Consider the following 22,703-nt stretch of genomic DNA (forward strand, 5'->3'; position numbering starts at 1 on the left):
CTGGAACTGAGCACTTAACCTGCAGTGTCCACAGCTCAGAGCAGAGGGAATAGAAGGGGTGTTGAGAAGCCTCTGAACTGCTCCACACATGCATAATTCAGGAGCTATCAACCCTGGGATAAGTGTCTGACCTGTGCTGGAGTAGAGGCCAATGTGGAATGGAACAAAGCACAACTGGAGGCAGCAGTTTCACTTATTGATGCCCTGGGCTTTTGGCAGCTCTGTGTATTCCTGTTGTAACCACATCCAAAAATCTGCTCTGGTGCCTCCATCCTGATGCACACTCCCAGGCAGCAGAGGGGAAGCTCAGAGACAGGAGCTTGTCCTTCCAAGAAAGAGGGGTGGAGGAAGGGGAAATGACTGGACTAGATTCCTTGTCTGGATATTTGCTGTCGTTTCTAAATCCATTATCTGGGGCAACAGGGTGAAAGACGAGTGGAAAGCAGGTTCCCTCCCCAGTGCCTGCCGTGTGGCACAGTTATTTAGGAGGCACCCTCTATTATCAGGTGAGATTTACTCCTGAAAAGCTGCACCAGGAGTGCAGAATCACAGAATCACAGCAGCATCTCTGAGAAACAGGCTCACAGTGAGGTTTGCTTTGGTTTTTCCTTGCCTCAGTAGTAAGCATTACAAAGAAATCTTCATTAGGATTTTGAAAAATAGTTGGAGGAAATGTCACTTAATTTTGTGGTGCTGAAAGTGGGAACTTGTGTCCAAGTATGAGACTTAGAAGGACTGAACACCTCTGCACATCTTCCCCTCTGCAAAGGAGACCAACCTTTCCAGAAATATCATGCAGCAGATGCAGACCAATGGCTCATTTATTATTTATAGTTTTGATAAAACCAGGTTTCACTTCAGCATAATTAAGATGCTGCTGCCTCTCCTCCAGGCTACCTGGAGTTTGTCCTGTTGCCTTCACAAGCTCCCTAGAAGGTGTCAGCCCTTCTTGGCAAGGTGCAGGTGCACATTTGGGAAGGGATCTGTCTGTGCTCTCCTTTCCAAGGCTCCCAGTGTGTCTGGGCAGGAGAAAGGAGCAGTTCAGGATGCTGTGATCCACAGCTCCTGTTGGCAACGTGCACATGGGCAGGGAGAACAGGAGCACAGCATGGTTTGGTTGGAAGGGACCTTAAAGCTCACCCAGTGCCACACCTGCCCAGGCAGGGACACCTCCCAGTGTCCCAGGCTGCTCCAGCCTGGCCTTGGACACTGCCAGGGGTGGGGCAGCTGCAGATTCTCTGGGAATTCCATCCCAGCCCTTCCCCACCCTCACAGGGAAGGAAATGAAGCAGTGCTGGTCTCAGACATCTGCTGTGTGGAGAGCAGCAAGTACTGTCACCTGTGCTTGGCTTTATCACAGGATTGGACTTTGTAGTAAATAATAGCAGGGAAAGTACAATACCATTCTGTGGTTTCCCTCCTTTTCAGGCGTTTTAGTGGCAGTGCTGTAGCTTCTTTCAGAGGAACAACTCAAAGCCTTTCATGGACTTCACACTGCTTTATACATTCCATAGGAAACAAAGACAAAAAAGGAATCCCTGCCTTCCCTGTGAAAGGGAACTTCCTCTCTATCCTGAGACCTTCAGTCTGCTGGAACAAGGCAAGCCTGGATGTCACAGACCTGATTTTTCACAACTTGCACCTTCTATAGAAAGGCAGTTCTGGGGCTTTTACAGAAAGCAAAACAGATCTCAGTGTGCCTCATACATTTTCTCCTCCATTTTCGCATAATGGGGTGAAACTCGTGGCTCATCAGGCTCTGGTCTCCCCTGGAGAAAATAATCCCTGTTTTACATGCTGAGAATCTGAGCTTGATGCATCATCCTCCCAGTGCAGGAATGAATCAGCCCAGGGCCAGGTGCAGGACAAGGGGTGTGACAGGGCAAGTGCTGACCTGTAAGGGGAATGGAAATGAGTGAACTTCTAAGGTTTCAAAAAAAGCCTCCTCAGCGTGGGGAGCCTGTAACTGCATCTCTTTGTTGTGCAGGTCTGGTGCTGCGTGGGTCAGCTGTGGACAAATGTGCTCTGACTCGCACTGGGAGCCAGTCCTCGGTGTGGAGCACTTGGTGTGGCAGAGCACGGCCTGGGTTGAGTGCAGGCAGATCAGGAGCTGCCCTGCTCAGGAAAAGTGATATTTGTGCCTAGGAGATGGCTCTGGAGAGGCCACTGCTGGTATGGGCAGCAAGAACAGGTACTTCCTTCACGAGTTTAAAGCATAAGGGAGATATTTCTTTCTTTATTAGACCACAATAAAAGCTCCACATTACAATCCTGAATTGAAGGTGGCCTATTCCTTCAGTCCTACTCTTGCAGCCTTACAAATGGAGTTAAAAGCCAGACACTCTGTGTCTGAAACCCCCCAAAACCCCAAGGCAGGCTGAACACTGGGACAGGATGGGGGTAAAAGCCTGTGCAGCTTTGTGTCCCTTTTAACTGAGCAGTGGGACAGTCAGGCCTGCTTGGTTTGAGTCACTGATTTCAATTCCTGCTAAGGGGAATCTGTCAGAGCACTCTGCAGTGTCTTGTTTTAGCATGGTGACTATTAGAGGTGTGCTTAGATATTAGTGCTGTAGCTCCCCATCTTGTGATCCCCCTGCTCATCTGAAATTGCTTTGACTTGCCTGGAGTCATCCAGTTCTCCTCCAGCTTTGCTCTCAGGAGAGTTCCTGGGCAAACCCTGAGCCTGTTTGGAGGGCACAGGAACTGCTGAACCCCTGGATCCTGTGGAGAATTCCAGAATTCACAGGGAGCAGTGAGGTGAAACTGGGCAAACTCGAGAAGAGCACTGCACTTGCATGGCTGAGGTCAGGGAAGGGCAGTAGGAAAGAAAACTCATCTAATTTAGCCCTACACAGCCTGAGTGAGCAGCACATTGCAAAACTCGCTCCACTCAAACAAATGATCCACCTAAGCAGCTGCAACCAGAAAGGCCATTTTCTATTCCTAACTCCTGTACCTAAGCATCACTTTGGAATGTAAAGTACTGATTGCAGGGCTTGAAAGCTCTCACAGGGAGATGATTGTTGTGATTTGTACAGTCAGTTCAGGAACACGGTGTTCCCCCAACACCACTGCTCCAGCTCCTCCAGGTAATGGCAAGAGAAGCCATATTTTTCTTTTGTGTCATTCTAGAGACAAAAGAATGTCCTGTGCCAGGGAGGAGCATAAGGAAACAAACCCGGCCCGCTGTTCACTGAAGTATAACCTGCCTTTAACCCAGACAGCTGAAAACAAGCCTTTAGTTTAACACTGCCTGCAGTACAAGGACCTGGCAAAACAGCTGGAGAAAAGCACTGACCTAACACTCCTGGCTGACTCCCCCAGGCACACGAGAATCCTGTTCCCAGGGTTTCCATCATTCCATCCCTGAAATGTCACTGTGTGTCCAGGAGCCACTGTCAGTGTTTAAGAAGCATTTTGGGCTGGAGATCCAAATGCAAACCCAGTGGCTGCTGTTGGGCTCCTGAGCGCCGTGAGTGTTTGTGGGGGGAGCTGCAGAGATGAGGCTCACTCAGAAATAGCTCTTCCTTGGAAAGCTGGAGGGCTGAATCACAGTGTGTTGGCTCAGTTCTTAGCAGACGAGCCATCACATCTGCCTCCCTGTAGGCGAGGAGCCGTCACTGGCATCGGGATTGGCAGCCAGGTTCTGTCCCTTTGGAAACCAGGCAGTGGTGATGAGGAAGGCGAAGGCTCATCGTGGGCAGGGTCAGGAGGTGGGCTGGCAGCTCTGGGAGCAGGAGGGCTCTGCTCCCCTGTCCCTCTCTGTGCACAGAACGTGCCCCCAAGTTGAACTTCGGGCACTAAGTAAGTTCTTTTGCTCACAGGCATTAACCACTGCTCTGCTGCTGGGGGGCTGAGACAGCCCTGAGCATATCCATGGCTGGTGTTGTCCTGAGACAGCTGAAAATAGGAGTGAGATGGGCAAATAGGAACACCAGGGAAAAATGGGGAAACCTGGGAGGGGACAAGACAGCTCCTGAGCTAGGTACCTGAAACTGAAAGCAACTGAGGGACACCCCTGGCTTGAAAGGCTCTGGGGAGCCTGCAGAGCCCACCTGATAGCCACAAAAATGCAAATGCACACAGAGTTTTTCTTCCTAGAACAGAGTGTGAGCCCTTAAATACATGTCACTCCTGGTTCCCAGCAGTCCAGAGGAAGCCTTGGGGGAAAAGGGGATGAGGGAACTAGTGGAAAGTTTTTGGAGGTAGCAAAGAAACAAATTACAGATATGGATTTTAAAGTCTCAGAGACATGGGATTTCTTTTGAGCTAGAGTTTTGGGCTCAGTGCCCCCACTGCTGCAGTAATGTTAATTCTCAAGCCTCCCCTCCAGGTTCAGGCATGGGCACAGTTGCAGGAGGAGTAGATTGGGAGTTCCTGAACCAACTGGTTGCTGACCATGAGTCAGGGGAATGACCTTGCAGCAGGCGGCTCACGGTGCTGCTCTCGGAGCCGTGCCAGGATAAACGACACTGGCATCTCTGAGTGCTGGTGGAACCATTTTGTGACATTCCAGCTTGGCCTTGTCTCCTGCTGCCTTTGCACCGAAATTGTTTGGGTGGGTGGGAATGGGATAGAATATTCCCTTTTTTCCTCACAGCCTGGGCTTGGGACTGTCTTAATACAGAGATAAAGGGGATATGGACAACTCTTATCTCTTGCCTACATCCTTGTCCATTAACATCAGCATTACAGATATTTAACCAAATTAAATCTTACTCTCCCCCCCAGCCATACCCATATTAAACTGTAAGAAAACACCATGATAAAGTTTAAAAAATCCTAGGCAGCAGCACTGAATTTTCTGGATGGGTCTGGGAGAGATTTGTCAGAGGAGAGAGGGTAGAACACTTGGCATTTAGACGTTTTAATGAATGTTCCCAAATAAGAAAAGAAAAACATTTGCTTGTAGACTCTAAGCTTCTCACAGCATCAGAAAGCTCCTGACACAGAGCCCAATGCTGTATTTGTATAACATGGAAATGAACAGCAGCAGCAGCAGAGCTGCAGGCTCCGAGCCTGCTCTGTGAGCAGCAAAATGGCCAGGGGTGCTGGGGCTCATCTGAATTCCTTCACCATTTGGGGGGTCACTAGGTGGACCTGATACCCCTGACCCTTCAGGTATGGTTTCAACTCTAACATCAGTATGAAACGAATATTTCTAATCATATTCAAGCTTGTGCCCCCATCAGCTCCACTCCCTAAAGCACCGACAGGAACCAACAGCAAAATTCGTCTGCGTCACAGATGTAACATGACCATCGGCAAAACAAGAGCAGAGGAGATCATGGCTGTCTCGTCCCTCACAGAGCCTTCCTTCACTAGCAGACAAGAAGAGGTAATGCTTTTAAATTTATACCATGGGCATGTGAAATCCTGCCCTTCCTTCCCCGAATCCCGCGGTCCCCGAGCGGTCAGAACGCCCGAGAAAACTGCGTGTGTTTTGTCGGCGTGGTACGGAACGCTGCGTCACGATGCTGCACCAAGGCCGAGGCAGAGCAAACCCCACTCCCCAGAGCAGGGAAACCCAGATACAGGAACATGAATCAGCTCATGCAGTGTCACACACACAAGTGTCAGAGGGAGGGAGAAATCACAGCTTTCCCCAGTCCTTTTGCGGCACTGTGCGGAAAACGATCGCGGAACAGTTACCCAGGTACAGCTCACGGTGACAGTGCCACGCCTGTGCACATAATCACTGCTGTCCTACAGAAATATGCCATGTCCCCTTCTTAGCCTTGTTTCCTGCCAGTCCCACAGATTTACCTGCTGACAGTAACCTCAATTCCTGAGTAATGAGATTTACAGCTGGAGTTTAACATTGAAATAACTCCTCTTATATCCATCTCCTTACCCTCCCTGCATTTAGGCACAGTTAAACCATCGCTGTGGCCAAAACATGATGGCAAAAAGAATTAAACCAAATACATCCTTGTGCTGAAGACACTCAGCAGCCAGTGGCACCTCCTTGAAAGCCATGAAACAACAGCACCAGCTTTACAAAGTCAGGGCTTCTCCACCCCAAAACCATAATGGGGAAAACCACAAAGAGCTGTCCATGCAACCAACGCTTGAGAAAACAGACTCAACCCACCTATCATCCACACAACCCAGCATCATGCCTTAGTCCAACTCCTGGCTGTACAGAACACCTCTACAGCTGCCTGGGACTGTTCTCCTGTGTGTGTGTGTATTTCTGCCTGTCTGTCTGTCTGCAGGGACCACCGTTGTCGCTGCTGTTCCTGTTGTTCCCCTGCTCTGCGGATCTGGCGCTGCGGGAGGCAAGGATGCTCCGAGGGAGCCAGCTACAGCCAGCGAAGGCTCAGTGAGTCAGGGGGGGTTGTGATGACTGCAGTAAGAGGCTGAAATTCCCTATGGAATCTGGCAGGAAAGGAGGAAAGATGGAGATGGGGAAGAGGGAAAGAAAGTGGGGAGTGGCACGTACAGTCTGTCGGTTCTTCCCGTCCCTGCGCCGCACTGCCGTTGGAAATGGCGGCCCTGCGCAAAGGACGGCGTCGCGAAAAATCCGCAGCGCCTGCGGCCTGCACAACCAAACCTCCAAAATTCCATCCAGGGTGTAAATCCAACCCTGCCCTCTCTCCCTGTCTCCCAGAGCACCCTGCAGAGGCCAGGCTGCAGCCTAGGCAATGGGGACGGCTGCCATGCAGTGCTGAGCCCAGCGGTTGTTGCTAAACAACCAACCCTGGCGCTGGAGATGTCAGCCAGTGAGTAACAGAGATTAAACACTCCTGCTAGCACATCCTGAAACTTGGGTAAGCCTCAGAATGATGAAAGGCTATGGAATAATGGCCCCTGTTGTATGAGAAAGCAAAGTTACCACTCCACTGCATAATCGGGAGACTTCCTCGGCCAGAAGGACCAAGCTCAAGGCTGGCTGTGTCCTCAGCACTTCCAGGCAGAGCTGCCATCTTCATTGCTGGGCGCTTTAAGAAGAGAGGTGAAAAAATAGTATAGTAAACGGTTAAGAGGGAAAAGTGTTCTCCCCTTCACTTCCTTATCCTCTCTCTGGAGCTGCTCTCTGCCCTCAGTCTCCCATTCATCCTTAACCAGTTCCCAGTCCTTCCGTCCTTGCTTTCTAACGCTGTTACTCCTTTGCAAACCTTTAAAGACCCATCACTGAGGGCAGTCTCCATCTCTCTGTGATGTTACCGAGCCTGTGGCACACACACTTGTGCAAACAAAAACTGAGTTTTGGTAAGAGTCGTTTTCATTTCTTTAACTATTCCCACAACATAATTTCCAGGTGCAATCCCTGCCCCAAGCAGTTCACAGTGCTGCCAACACTCCAGCACCTCAGAAAGGAGAAGGAAGCAAGGAGAAAAGCCCTGAACCCCAGTACTTTCCCCTGCACCGTGGGCTGCAGCTCTGACACGTCATCATCATGACTGGATGGTGAAAGGAGACCTCCTGGGATCACCCATGGGTGAAGGACTGCACCCAGCACAGCCAGCAGTGACCAGCTCCTATCCTGTCTGCTGCCCGAGGGACGCCTGGCATCCGGGATCCGAGGTGAGCATGGAGCGAGAGCGGGCAGGGAGTGGGCAGGGGGCAGGAGCGGGAAGGGAGATGGGAGCAGGGAGGGAATGGGCAGCAATTGGGCAGGGAGCAGCAGGCAGGGAACAGCCATGGAGCATGCCAAGGAATGGGCAGGGAGCAGGGGAACAGACAACGAGCAGGCAGGGAATAGGACAGGAGCAGCTGCTGGTACTCGGAGTGCTGGGATCAGTGTGCAGGTTGCAGAGGCAGCCCAGCGCTGACATGGCCGCTCCGCTGATAGCCGCGGGCAGGGAGCAGGGAGCCAGGCATTAGGCAGTGAGCAGAGGGCAGGAGCCCAGTGCTCTCAGGGCTGCTCCTCTCACATGAGCAGGCAGTGAGCAGGCAGGGAATCGGTAGTGGGCAGACGACAGCCCTGGTTGCATGCCACTCTGCTGACACCCGCGGGCAGGGAGCGGGCAGGGAATAGAAGCTGGCAGTGGGCAGAGGCAGCCCCGCTTGCTTGCCCGCTCTGCTGACACCAGCGAGCAGGGAATAGGGAGCAGGCAGGGAATAGGGAGTGGGCAGTGGGTAGCGGGCAGTGAGAGCGGGCAGTGTCAGAGGGCACAGGTAGCCCTGCTTCACAGCCGCTCCACTGAACACCAGTGGGCAGGGAATAGAGAGCAGGGCGGGGAGCAGGCAGCAGGCAGTGGGCAGCAGGCAGTGTCAGAGGGCACAGGCAGCCCCACTCCATTGCCGCTCTGCTGACACCCGCGGGCAGGGAATAGAGAGCAGGGCAGTGAGCAGGCAGGGATTAGGGAGCAGGCAGTGGGCAGCAAGCAGTGTCAGTGAGCACAGGGCAGAGGCAGCCCCACTCGCTGCCTGCTCCGCTGACACCCGCGGGCGGGGAATAGGGAGCAGGCAGTGAGCAGGCAGGGAATAGGGAGCAGGCAGGGAATAGAAGCAGGCAGTGTCAGCAGCGGGCAGTGTCAGCAGCGGGCAGTGTCAGAGGGCACGGCAGCCCCGCTCCATGGCCGCTCCGCTGACAGCCGGGGGCAGGGAATAGGGAGCAGGGCAGGGAGCAGGCAGTGAGCAGGCAGGGAATAGGAGCGGGCAGCAGGCAGTGTCAGCAGCAGGCAGTGTCAGCAGCGGGCAGTGTCAGAGGGCACGGCGGCCCCGCTCCGTGCCCGCTCCGCCGACACCCGCGCACGGCCAATGGGCTCGGGCGCTCCACCTGCCGTCCCCGGCGCGCCCAATGGCGGCGCGGCCCCGGCGCTGCGCCCTCCCCGGCCAATGGGAGCCGGCGCTGGCTCTCGTTAATGATGCAGCAGTCCAGGGAAGACTATCACATGTGAGCTGGCCGCCTGCCAGCATGGAGACACCGAGAGAGCAAGGTAAACAACTTTCCAACGCCAAAATGATGACATTTAATCCCTAAATGCTGGCTTCCCGGCTCGACTCATCTTTAACCCCTTTCAGCTGGTGTGGAAGCGTCTGGAAGGCACCCGTCTACCTGTCCCCAGTGCTTTTAAAAACTGGACGACGTGCCCTGCAATGATCACTGCGTCACCGTTTGCCACTTTGCGAACTACGCAGTGACAAACCTCCGAGCTCCGAATCGCAGGGCGCCTGTTAACCCCTGCGCCAGCCCCGTGCCGACATGCCAGCCTCCAGGGACACGGGGGGGGATAGAAAGCCCAGCCAAACCGGGAAAACAGCAGTCTTTGCAAAGTTGTCATCTCTCCCCCACGACTACTACCCTCCTCTGCAGTACAGTAATGCCGGCAGGAGTGACATTAGTACAACCTGTGCCGTCGCTCCATTGAGAAAACAGCTCTGACGCAGAACAGAGCAATCCTACCCAGCCAAAATAATAATAAAGGCACTTTGGGATCCGAACTTAGGGACGCCGGGGGAAAGGGACGCCCTGCAAATAATCCAAATACGTAGCTGCAGCTCCAGCCCCATCCTGATCAAAGGGTACGTACGTGAGGGAGACGAACCGGACCGAGGAGCCGTGCCCGTGCACCATCTGCGCAGTCCTCAGCCCTCCGCTCGCTCTGGAGCGCCGCAGAAGAGAAGGTTCCAGAAATTTCCTTCCCGTTAACCCTTTCGGTGTCTGCCCACTCTCCCTCCCCGTGGGATTAAGCGCGCCGGGTCTCCAGCATCGTCAATGGGCGAAGCCTCCTACGCCAAGCGAGCCCCAGTACGAGGTGCAAATGGCAGTGGATGGTGGCAGGAGCCCACTCCGTGGTGTTGGTGGCACTTCTCTTCCTGGAGCCCTCTCTGCCTCTCTTGCTGCCTCTCTCCCCTCTTGCTGCAGCAGGGCTGTTGCTGGTAGACCTATCGACGGAGCTTGCTCTCTCACTCTCTCGCTGAGCTCTGTGACGCAGCTCTAAATTCTCCAGCCTGCTCCTTGTGTTATAAGAGCGGAACTGCAGCTTTCCAGGGAGCCCGTGCCAGCGGTGCCAGGGCCAGGCAGACCGGAGGGAGCGTCGCTCCTGGACTCTGCACCTTTTTTTGGCAATTATTCTGTTCCTCACCTCTGTTCCTGCGCTTTCTCCCCGGCTCTCAGCCTCGCATCTCCTTCTCTGCCTCTGAGTCATACTTGCATACAGGTTAACTCTTTTAGGATTGGTAGTCAGCAGTACAAATCTCGAGCGATAGCAGCTGAAACCACAGCCAACTTTTTTGGTGTTTTCTGCTTTAAAAAAACCAAAGCAAATCTTGCTGGCTCTAAAAAACAAAAACACGTGCACACACACACACGTTGCAGTGGAGAGTTGGTGCTTTCTGATTAACTGTTTTGGTGTCAGGAACCACTGCTTGACTTCCTGAAATGAAATATTTTAGGCCCATGTCCTGCAAATCCTGAGCAGACAGATCCCCTGAAGCACAAGGCAGCTTAGGAGGAGCTGCTGCTGGGATCAGATGCAGGACTTGTGGGCATGAGGCTACTGCTGGCCCCACAAGCCCCTGCTCTGCTGGCCACAAGACACTGATCTGAGCGTGGTTTAGCTGCTGGGCAGATGCATGGCGTGAGATAAGGTGCTGGAAGTGCTGGAAAGCCACAGGATCTTCTTAATCTGAGCAGCATTAATAAGTGTTATCACACACACAGATTCAAAACGCTCGGCGTAGGCAGGGGAACTAATAACTGCGCTCCTGGAGTCGCCAGAATCCAATAATCCCCGGCAAAGACAGTCCACAGGCAGCTCTGCATTTCAGCACAGCAGGCATCATCCCCAGGCAAGGAGCCTTTTGCAGCTGCTCGCTCTCTCCTCGCCTCTGCCCCCCAGATCCCTGCAGTGACTCCGGAGCCTCCGGCCAGCCCCGGCACCTGGCAGGGGAGGCAGAGCTCTGCCAGCACCGGGAAGTGTGGAGGAGGATCCGCGGTAGGTGCAGCTCCTGGGAATCAGGGAAGCTGATGGAGAGGCAGCACTGAGAGGGAGTTGATGTGCACACACGGAGCAGCGAGGAGCAGTCCGTCAGGAAACACGGAATGCAGAGAGATCCCTGCTCCGCTCCTCCGTCTGCCATTTTAATTCTGACTTCAGAGCCGGCTGCGAGCGTTGGGTTTTTCACTACAACCAAAGCTGAAGTAACCACGGGGTTTTTTTCTCCTCGCAGCGTCTGAAGAGCCTGAGCTATTTTGGGATTTGTCTGTACTACACTGAAAATGACACCTGTTACGCACAGGCACAAATGAGAAAAATTACAAGCGCCCGCTTCCTCTGATAGGATCCTACAAAAATTGGGGTGAGATCCCGTGGGTCAGGGCTGGGTGAGCAGCAGGGGCTCTGCTGTGGGGTGAAGGGGATGACCCCGCTGAACTGAACAGACACCAGTATGAGAAATGTAAAAAGTCTGTAGTAGCTGATGCAAGGGGAAATCAAGCCTCCATGTGACCAGAAGAAGTAGTGCATGATCAACTAAATGCCACAATACATGGTTTCTTATGCAATCGAGCCCATGGGACTCCAGGCCTTACACATCCACTTTGTGGCCAAAGCTGCAGGGATTAACTCCTTCCTTAATGACTGGGAGCGAGCACAGGCTCCTGAAATGAGTCATCCCCCCAAGCAGGCCGGGCTTTGCTGCGGCTGGAGCTGCCTCTGCTGCTTCCAGTCACCCCCGTTCTCTCAGGAGCCCCAGCACGCCGGGCCAGGGCGGATTTTCCGTGTTCCCACTTCTCCCTGGTGGTTTGCGCCAAGCTGCGCAGGCGGGCAGAGCCCACCTTGAGATGCAGGGAGCTCCAGAAGTGACACAGCGAGATGAAACACCAGATGAAAGCTGGGAGCCTCAGAAGCAGGGCAGTTTACTGGTGCTGTCGGCTCACACCGCTTTTGTCAGGCCTGTGGTGTGTCAGGAAGGTGAAACCGACTTTGATTTATCCCAAATGACTCTTTTCTGGTTGTTTTCAGGGGAAATGCAGCGTTTATTTCATGGTTTGCTTTCCTTTGAAAATCACCAGCCCTGGTATGTTTCTGTCTTTGCCTGGCTCCGGGTACTTGCTGGTGGCACTCAGGCTCCCAAGAAGAGCTCAGAGCTGTGAGAAATCAACTGTGAGAAATCTTGGGCAGTGGAAAACTTCAGCCCTCAGAACTGAGTGATGAGGCCTAAAAACATAAAGTCATTTTCTGGCACTCTTGGGCAGGATTTGGCATTTTCTGGTTCAAGCATCTTCAACATTCCACTATAAAAATCTAGGCTGCTTTTCTGGTTTAACTGGAGCCCATTTCCATGTGTGGAAACTGGTTTGGGTTGGGGTTTTTTTTAGCTTTTTTTCATTCCCTTCCAGACTTTAAAAGTAGGAGGCAGAGCTTTGGTTTTGTAAGAACTGCCTATGGGGGTGCAAAGTCCTGGGCTAGAAAGGAGGCTTGGAAAATGGGAATAATCCATGGCTGAGGTGTGAGACAGGGGAGATCAGTGTCACAGTCGGAATGGCAGGGTTGGGATCTTCCAAAACTGGGAATGACCCCATGGCTGATCACAGCTGGGCCCTGAGTGCTTACAGTGCTGATTAATAAAATTAAGAGTTTTGATAGTGCTGAACATTCTAACCAGACTTCAGGACTTGCAGCTGGGATAGTTTGGACTGGATATTTGGGGAAAATACCATTTTTTGAGGAGGGAGGGTTTTGACCCTCCAGGCTGTCCTTGACAGTTCCCTCAGCACTACAAAAGGATCAGGGACCGATTCCTCAGCTTCCAGAGGAAGTTTGGGCTTGCTCTGCTTCTGTGCCAGGCTGTACCTGAAGGTTCATCCTCCCTTCTCCAGCATCTCCCGTGCAATTTTCTGCCGTCACACTGCAATGGCCTTAATAGCAACAACAAATGGAGTCTGACACTCCCCAAATCTCACCCTGTGCACATCATCATTGCTGCTGGGTGATAAAACGACCTGAGGGAGACCTTTGGTGTTTTGAGTGCTGAAGGAAACCCTCGTGGTCCTGCCCGCACTTCCAGCTTCCTGCCGGGGAAGCCTTGGCTCGGGTTTCGGTTTAAATGCCTTTAAATGCCATCGGCCACACCTTCCCCCAGCGCAGGAAGCACGATTGTTAAAATCAGGGCATGTTCCTGTTTCACTGAAAGGCTGAGATAAATAATCCAAAGGCCTCGTTTATGCCAAGCGAATTCCTGCCCGGGCTGGAGCAAGTCTGGGCAGCTGTAAATCTGTAACCCCTCGACCTCAGCCTCGGAAGGGGAGGCTTGGCACAGCCCCGCAGGAGGGGCTGGGCACCAACGGAAGGAGCAAAGAATCGGGCAAAGGTGGACAGGGCAGTGGAAAAGTTTCTTCACTTTACCAAGCGAGAGGCTTAAAAGCTGCTTTGAAATGCAGAATAGTCAGTTTTTCAAGTGCTGGTGTGGGGCGGCTCTTGTTGGGTTTGCCAGTGATACTTCATCCTTACAAACAGAGCCTCAGTGAGAGACAGTCACAACAACATATTCAGGTTTCAATTTTTTCCAAAAGGTTTATTGTTTTCCAGACAAGCTTCTTTAGTGAATTCCAGAGAATTGGCCAGTGAGTCCTTTCCTTACCAGCCCAGCAGAATGACAGAATGGTTTGGGTTAGAAGGGACCTTAAAGCCCATCCAGTGCCACCCCCAGGGACACCTTCCACCATCCCAGGGTGCTCCAAGCCCGATGCAACCTGGCCTTGGACACCTCCAGGGATCCAGGGGTGCTCTGGGCACCCTGTTCCATTTGGAACACTCTGCTGCTCTCCCTGGGGTCCCGAGCAGCAGAGGAAGAGCAGCAGGCACATAAAGAGCAGCAAACCCCTTCCCAAACAGTTTCAAAGCCAATTCTGTGCGTCTGTTTGGGTGTGCACGGCTGACAGCCCCACAAAGAGCAGGGTGGGGGCTTCACAGTGCCCATTGGGAGGTGGTTCCAGGGAATTGTGTGGAACAGCTGGTGCTGGGATCTGCCAGCGCTGCCAGAGGTGTGGGATCGCTGTCGGGGCTGTGCTGGCATTGGGGAGCTGCATTTGCATGGAGCCTTTGCATTCTCGGTGAGAACCCAGCCCACGGCACGGAGCAGGCACTGAAATGGGAGCCCGCAGGTGAAAACCTGGCCCTCCCTCTGAAAACCTGGAATTTTTCCGGTGAAATCTAAGAAACCCAGCTGGAAGAGCCAGGATCCTTTTCAAAGAGGTGGCACCGCATTAACATCCCGGCCGCTTCAAAGCATCGCTTCGTGGCCCGTGCTGGAGTCGGGGCCGGGGTATTTGGGATGCTCAGCCCACACCAGAATGCCCGGTGGGCACAGGGACCCCCGGCCGCCCTCCCCGCGCTGGCAGCGGCTGTGGGGGCAGCGAAAGCAAGGAGCCAACAGCGCGGAGACAAAAGGAATTATTTCAGCTATTAGCTGCTAAGAATAGAGGCGGCGGGGGTGCTGAGGTGCCTGACAGCGCAGCCGGAGGAGCGCGGATTGCAGGGGGAGCACGGAAATAGCCGCGCTCCGGCTCAGCACCCGCAGCTCCGTGAGTCACCCCGGCCCGGGGGGGCACAGCTGGGCCGGGCAGGGCCGAACGGAGCAGGGTCCAAACCCAGCAGGGTCCGAATGGAGCAGGGTCTGAACGGGCATGGTCCGAACTGGGTAGGGCCGAGCGGAGCAGGGTCTGAACGGGCAGGGTCCGAACTGGGCAGGGTCCAAACCCAGCAGGGTCCGAACGGGGCAGGGTCTGAACGGGCAGGGTCCGAACTGGGCAGGGCCGAGCGGAGCAGGGTCTGAACCGGGCATGGTCCAAACTGGGCAGAGTCTGAACCGGGCAGGGCCGAACGGAGCAGGGTCTGAACGGGCATGGTCCAAACTGAGCAGGGTCTGAACGGGCAGGGTCCGAACTGGGCAGGGTCCAAACCCAGCAGGGTCCGAACCGGGCAGGGTCTGAACGGGCATGGTCCGAACCGGGCAGGGCCGAACCGGGTAGAGTCCAAACCCAGCAGGGTCCAAACTAAGCTGGGTCTGAACCAAGCAAGGTCTAAACTGAGCAGGGTCCAAACTGGGAAGGATCCAGACTCAACAAGGTCCAAACCAAGCAGGGTCCAAACCCAGCAAGGTCTGAACAGAGCAGGGTCCAAACCAAACAGGGTCCAAACTGAGCAGGGTCTAAACCTGAGCAGAATTCGAACTGAGCAGGGTCCAAACTCAACAGAGTCCAAACCCAGCAGGATCCAAACTGAGCAGGGTCTGAATCAGGCAGGGTCCGAACCGGGCAGGATCCGAACCAAGCAGGGTCCAAACCCCACAGAACCAGCCCCGGGCTGGGTTTGCAGGGCAGCTCTCAGCACCAGAGCCTGGTTTTCCCTGCGGAGCATCTTCCCAACGGGCAGGAAGAGCCCAGGGAGCCCCGAGCTCTGCTGAAGGTCCCGATCCCCGGGCGGCAGGTCCTGCTCTGGCACGGGCAGGAGGATTTGGGAAAGGCAAACATTCCCTGCCAGAGGAGCCTCTTGATGTCGGTCCAACTGTGTTCCAGGGTGTTTTCCCAAGTGCTAATCTCAAAGTTCCCTTTGCAAATACCTCATAAAAGGTTAAAGATACGCACGGCAGGTATTTAAATGCGGGGTCAGTAAATGGTGAGGTGCTCAGAGATGGCTTTAACATCTTGTCCTGCTGCTGTTTAACCAAAATCCTTTTGGTATCACTGTGTGTTTTTATCCAATATAGCTTGGAAGAGGCAATTTTCCTTCTGTGCTGTTTGTGCTGCGCAGGGTACAACACATTCCTGATCTATGACGAGGTTTCCAAACTCCATAGTAAAATGAATAATAATGATAGTAAATGTTGTATAACTTTTTTTTTTAATACAGCAAGCTTTGTATTGCTTCAATGCTGGATTTTCCAGTTATTGTACGTGGGGGGTGGGGGGGGAAAGATTAAAAAAAAACCAAAACAAGGAATAACAATGAATTAAAAAAAAAAAAAACCCAAGCAAATTCAAGGTTTGTAAGGAAACAAAAATCAGTCCTGGGTGCCACTGCAGAAAGAGTCGAGCTGGACAGAATTAAACATCTCAGCTGGAGCGTGGACAGGGCAGCAGACAGCCTGCTAAAAATAGATTAATCCCAATTACAGCCACACTCCTGCTTTGCCCAGGTTCCCCGTGGGCACGGGGCTGTGACTCCAGGGGGCTCCGTGCCCGGGTGGGCGCAGCGGGGCCGGGGGCACTCGGTGCCCGTCCTTGCCCGACCTGGGGGCTCGGAGGGTGACAGTGGCAGTGACGGTGACGGTGGCAGTGTCAGCAGTGTCTCTGCTGCTGGCCTTGGCTGCAGCTCCAGCTGCCCAGCCCGGCTTAGCTCCACTCGCCACTGCAGATCTGCTCTGCTGTGACCCAGCTCTGCCTCTCTGCCCAAGGATCGAGCCCTGGGCACCTCCTGCCATGCCAGGCTCTGGTTAACCCTGCAGCAGGGTGTGCCAGCCGTCCTGGCTGGTTTGGTTTCCTCTGGGACAATGCTCAGAGCTGGCTGCTCCTCTGACTGTTCTGACCGCTTCTCTGCTTTTCTGCTTCTCTGACCTCTCCGACTTCTTCTCTGCTTCTCTGACTGTTCTCTGACTGTTCTCTGACTGCTCTGCTTTTCTGCTTCTCTGACTTCTCCGACTTCTCTGCTCCTCTGACTGTTCTCTGACTGTTCTCTGACTGCTTCTCTGCTTTTCTGCTTCTCTGACCTCTCCGACTTCTTCTCTGCTTCTCCGACTGTTTTCTGGCTGCTTCTCGGCAGCAGCATTGCAAAATGTTTAGTGGCAAATAAACAGATTTAAGCCTCTGTTTTCCAAACTCTGGTAAGTTTGTTTGTCCCATTCACTCTGGGAAACTCTGGCAAACAACTCTTTTCCCACCAAAGGGTTGGATATTAATTACCAATTTAAATATTTAGTCAGAAAATGAATGCCTTCAGCTGTAACAAGTTAGTTTTGTTTAATCAGAAACTAGGAGTGAATGCTCTGGGGTTTCTTTTAATTTCTGTGGCAGAAATCAAAATTTAATATCTTGGATTTACCTGAGGAACAGCTGCAGGTACAGGGGGAACAGCATGGATTTCATTTAAATGTCCAACTGAGCCTGGTGGGGTATTTTATGTAAAAATCAAAGTCATGGTGAATGCCAGGACCCAGCCCTGAGAGAGGCAGGATCGTGTCCAAGCTGGCAGGCAGCTCTCAGTGGGGATAAGGTTTGGATGTGCTGGGAACTAGCAGTATTTATGCACAGAACTGATCAGAAAATATTTCAGTTTGCACTTTTAGGGCTTAATCACCCTTTGAACTGAAATGCAGATCCAGGATTTGGCTTTTTGTTTGTTTTTATTTAAATGAGAAAGAGTCAGTGCAGAGCAGTCAGTACCTGTGGGCTGCTGGGCAGAAATTCCCCTGCACAGCCCCAGGAGAAGTCCCACGGAGCCCAGGGCAGAGCTCCTGGCTGTCCCTCCTGCTGTCACCTCCCAGCTCCTGGAGCTGCACCCTGGGTACACAAAAACCTCCCATTAAAAGCTCCGCCAACCTTGCCGTGTAACAAAGCAACATTTTCCCACTGGGAAATGAACAAACAGGGGAAAAACAAACCTGTTGGGCATTGCTGAGCGGTTTGTTTGGCACTGCTGGGCCAGCAGCAGCATCCCTGTGCCCACTGGGATCAGCTCTGCCAGGTGAGCCCAGCCCTGGCACCTTCTGTCACTTCTGGGTGGTATTTGAGCACCCCAAATTGGGCACCCCAAATTGGGCACCCCAAATTGGGCACCCCACATTTTAAGGCTGCACCTGGCCCAGTGCAAGACATGCCTGCCCATGGAACAAGATGAGATTTAAAATCCCTTCCAACCCAAATCATTCCATGATAATTTATTCTTATTGTCTCAGGCTTTTGGGAAGGATCAGTATTAGATGCTGGCTTAGAGGCTTAAACCCAGTCCTTGCCATTCCTCAGGTGCTGGCCCTTCCTGCAGGATGAACCAGAATCCTCAGCTCTTTTTTCCCCTTTAAATGAGTAAAATAGGCTGGGAAGGAGCTGGTTTATGTGGGGTTTTAAAGAGGAAAAGAATTGGCAGGTACATGAGCAAAGCTGAAAGTATTTTCATCTGTTTTGCTTTGTATGTTTAATGTTTTGTTTTCTACTTTATGAGTTATACAAAGGAATCACTCAAAACAAAGTTCTCCCATTCTGGTAAGGGGAAAAAAAGTCTGTGTTGGGACTAATGAGATTAATGAGAATTAGCTAGGCAAGAAAAAAATCCAAGACATCTTCAAAAATGACAATGTCTATTTTTTCTTAGAAAAAAAATAGAAAAGTTCATTCTCTAATTGAGCTTTGTTTGTGAAATAATTCCAGGCTGGGAAGAGCAATCAACTCATGCATAAAAATACTGCTTTAGGATCAATTTTCATTTTATTACTGGTAGCTTGGATTTTAGAAGTTACTGGCGGTTTTCAAATGATTTTTCCTATAGAAGTACAAAACGCCTGTCCTAAATTTGTGAGCCCTTTTTTTAATGAAAGGCTATGGAGAGAACTGATCAAGAAAACACATTTTTAAAAAAATAAATCTTGGCAGTTTGAGGCCAAAACAGCTGTGAAAGAATCCTCGTCTTGCCCCCTCTTTTTTCCAAGTATTTTAAAAGATAATAGCTTAGAACTCCTTATTTTTAGAAGCCTCCAGAAGGCTCAGCTGAGACCCAGAGGCCACAGTGGCTCAGCGCTGTACAAGCAAATTATTTAGGCCAGTTTATCCCCGGCCAAAATAATTTCCAATCCCGGTTTCCAGGCTGAGACGAGGGCAGGGAGAAAGCTGCCAGCACCAATCGCAGCAGGAGCAGCAGAACACCCCGGCCAGCCAGGCTGATGAATAGGATAATCCCCAATATGATAATTTGCGGTAATAAAAAGCACTTCAGGATTTTTTATTTTATTTATTTATTTTTTTTTAATTTGGGAGCAGAATAAATGCCGTGCGTGGCAGCGGGGCTGAGGCTCCCCCATCAATCACAGCACATTCCCCAGTCCCTGCCGAGCCTCCCAAAGCAGCCACACACACGGGAGAACTTTTGTTTCCAGTGATTCCTTTGTGTGACTCAAGTAGAAAACAAAACATTAAACATTACAGAGCAAAACGGATGAAAATACTCTCAGCTTTGCTCATGTACCTGCCATTAATCTCATTAGTCCCAACACAGATTTTTTTTCCCCTTACCAGAATGGGAGAACTTTGTTTTGAGTGATTCCTTTGTATAACTCATAAAGTAGAAAACAAAACATTAAACATTACAAAGCAAAACAGATGAAAATACTTTCAGCTTTGCTCATGTACCTGCCAATTCTTTTCCTCTTTAAAACCCCACATAAACCAGCTCCTTCCCAGCCTATTTTACTCATTTAAAGGGGAAAAAAGAGCTGAGGATTCTGGTTCATCCTGCAGGAAGGGCCAGCACCTGAGGAATGGCAAGGACTGGGTTTAAGCCTCTAAGCCAGCATCTAATACTGATCCTTCCCAAAAAAAACCCTGAGAAAATAAGAATAAATTATCATGGAATGGTTTGGGTTGGAAGGGACTTTAAATCTCACCTTGTTCCATGGGCAGGCATGTTTTCCACTGCCCCAGGCTGCAGAATTAAAATGTGGGTTACCCAAATCTGAGGTGCCCAATTTGGGGTGCTCAAATACCACCCAGAAGTGACAGAAGGTGCCAGGGCTGGGGCTGCTCCTCCTGCCCGTTGTCACAGGAGGCTGCTCTGCCCGAGCCATGCCAATCCTGGGGCTGCTGCCCTCTGCCCTTTGTGTCTGGGAGCTCTGGGTGAGTTTCCAGCTCTGGTTTGGGGGTTTGGGGGTTCTGGTGGCCCCCAGCCCCGCTCACACCCCTCAGGTGTCCCCAGATGCCCCGGGATGCTCTGCTCCGTGTGCCACTGCCCCAGGTAACCCATAGCCCAGATTTCCACCTGTAACCACGGCAACCGGCGTTATCTCGCACAGGTGCCCGGCACCCCCGGTAGTGACACCCTGCTCTGGCCCGGGGATCCTCCACCAGCACAGCCCAGTACAGCCCAGCACACCCCAGGACTCCTCAGTATCCCCCAGTACATCCCAGTACATCCCAGTCCATTGCATAACACCCCAGTACATCCCAGCACATTCCACAACATCCCAGTATATCCCAGTACACTCCAGCACACCCTGGTCCATCCCAGCACACCCCAGCCCATCCAATAACAGCCCAGTACATCCCAGTACACACCAATACATCCCAGTCCCTCCCAATCCATCCCAGTACACCCCATCACACCCCAGCACATCCCAGCTCACCCCAGTCCCTCCCAGTCCCTCCCAGTACACCCCAATCCCTCCCAGTCCCTCCCACTCTCCCAGTACACCCCAATCCCTCCCAGTCCCTCCCAGTACATCTCAGTCCCTCCCAGTCCCACCCAGTACACCCCAATCCCTCCCAGTCCCTCCCAGTACATCCCAGTCCCTCCCAGTCCCACCCAGTCCCTCCCAGTACACCCCAATCCCTCCCAGTACCTCCCAATCCCTCCCAGTACCTCCCAATCCCTCCCAGTACACCCCAATCCCTCCCAGTCCCTCCCAGTACATCTCAGTCCCTCCCAGTCCCTCCCAGTACACCCCAATCCCTCCCAGTCCCTCCCAGTACATCCCAGCCCCTCCCAGCACACCCCAGTCCCTCCCAGTCCATCCCAGCCCTCCCCTGTGTGCAGGGGCAGCTCCTGGCAGGCCGGGTTGTGCAGCCCCAGCAGGGCAGGGCAGGGCTAACCCCGTGTTTGCCCCGTGCCAGTTCCGTGCCAGGCCGTGCCAGGCTGGGCAGGGCAGGGCTGGCACCGTGACAGGCCAGGCTCACCCAGCACCTGGGGGGGCCAGGTAAACACAGCAGGGACAGCTCCAGGCCGTGCCCAAACACATCCCTGCCCATTGCACAGCCCAGCACTGAGCAATGCACATTAAATCACATTTATTGTCTCCATTATTCCCTCTCCCGGTGCTCTGTGCAAGTGGAGGCTGGCTGGGAATGCTGTGGCAGGGAGAGCCAGGTAAGGAAAATACTGGGAACACGAGGGAAATGCTCCATTGCAGCTTAAAGGCAAACATTTATTTTTCAGAATACCGAGGTTATTCCTGCAGCACAAAGAACAAAAATTGACTTCTGTAAGTCCCTGGAAATGTCCAAGGCCAGGATGGAAGGTGTCTCTGGAAGGTGTGGAACAAGGTGAGTTTTAAGGTCCCTTTGATGGCCCCCAACCCAAACCCTTCTCTAAATCCTTTTCACAGACACAAGACAGGGAAATCCATCCTGCTGGGATGGGAGGGGATGCTCAGAATGGTCCAGGGATGGTTCCAAGCTGGAGCTGCAGCCATTCCATGAGTGGAGAGGATGGAACCACCAGGGCCAGCACAGCCCAGGGGAAGGAAAGGCAGAGCTTGTGGGATGGAGACCACACAGGTTCATTTGGGAAGGACCCAGTGCCTCCTAATAACCTGAAATAAAGCACCCAGGCCCCATCTCCATGGAAACTCCTTCCTTCAAAGCACTCCTAATGGAATTCACCTCCTGCTCCTGAATTCTCTGCTGGTTTGGAGCAGACCAGCCAAGGCTGGGGGGCTGGAGCTCAGGTGAGGAACCAGCCCTGCCTTTGGCAGCAGGGACAGGCAGAGCTTCTGTCCCCTCCCAGGGGACACCTGTGGCACCTTCACTGTGAGGATACAGAAAACCCAACAGCCTTTTGTGCTCCTTGTCCTCCCTGGGCAGGGCAGGGCTCAGAGGAGCCACCCGGGCTGAGGGCACCTTACCAACCCTGAGAGAGCCCTGCCGGGGCACAGAACTGTCCCAAGAACAAATACTCATTAACTGGGGCTCGAGCACAGCACAGGACATGCCTTTAGTGACCAAATATTCGTGAACTGGGCCTCGAGCAGAGCGCAGGACGTGCCTTTGGTGGCTGCTGACAGGGGTGAGGAGCGTTCTGTCAGCCAGGCCCTGTGAGAACGAGCGGAGGAAACCTAAGCCGTGAAATATTAAAGTTCCAAAATTAAACCCTTGTTTACGTAACGACTGGGTCACTGCTGCTGTGGAACACGGCAGTTTGAGCCAAAAAAGGCCCTTTCCAGTGCTCTGCTGCTCTCTGCCAGGCCTCCCCCAGCCCGTGCACGCAGTTTTCTGCTGCTCATTGCCCTGTGCAGGGAGTGGGACCTGGGACCTGGCCCCTGGCACTCAGCTCCTCACCCTGCTGCTCACTGACACCTCACAGGGCTGGGAATCCTCCTGGGTGCCTTCCCCAAACTGCCCTTCCCTGTCCTCTTCCATGGAGCAAATCCACCTGGGTTTGGCGGCTTTAGCCCACTCTGAAAATTGCATTTGGGGCTGTCCCTGCAGAGCCAGGAGCTGATGGCCCCGTGGGTCCCTTCCAGCTATGGATAGTCCATGGTTCAATGGGTTCTTCTCTTTGAAATAAGGAATAAATCTGTCTGCAACCTCTACAGAAAACAGTGAAATGTCCTCGCTGCTTCAGCCTGGCTAATTGCAAATATAACAACACAGCAGACTAAAAATAAGATAATTTAAATGCAAAATATAAATAAAGAACTTTATGGAGCTTCCCCCCTGCAGTGTCTTTAAAAAGCCTTCTAAAAAGCCTTTTACCACATGGCTAAACCCACCTTTATTTATTATTTTTAAAGAAAAGGGAATAAAGGAACTTAATCCAAACTAAATATTT

At 52.6% G+C, this 22,703-nt stretch overlaps 1 long non-coding RNA gene across 1 annotated transcript; it reads right to left on the reverse strand.

Annotated features, from left to right (window-relative positions):
* Positions 1 to 1,094: 1,094 nt before the first annotated feature.
* LOC131567818 (uncharacterized) lies at positions 1,095 to 9,856 on the reverse strand. Its single transcript, XR_009275666.1, has 3 exons — positions 9,483 to 9,856; positions 6,839 to 6,944; positions 1,095 to 1,894 (listed from the first exon to the last, which is right to left on the reverse strand). It is a non-coding gene; the product is annotated as an uncharacterized LOC131567818 (long non-coding RNA).
* Positions 9,857 to 22,703: the final 12,847 nt, after the last annotated feature.

The sequence above is a fragment of the Ammospiza caudacuta genome, chromosome 24, assembly GCF_027887145.1.
Source record: "Ammospiza caudacuta isolate bAmmCau1 chromosome 24, bAmmCau1.pri, whole genome shotgun sequence".
Lineage (NCBI taxonomy): Eukaryota > Metazoa > Chordata > Aves > Passeriformes > Passerellidae > Ammospiza > Ammospiza caudacuta.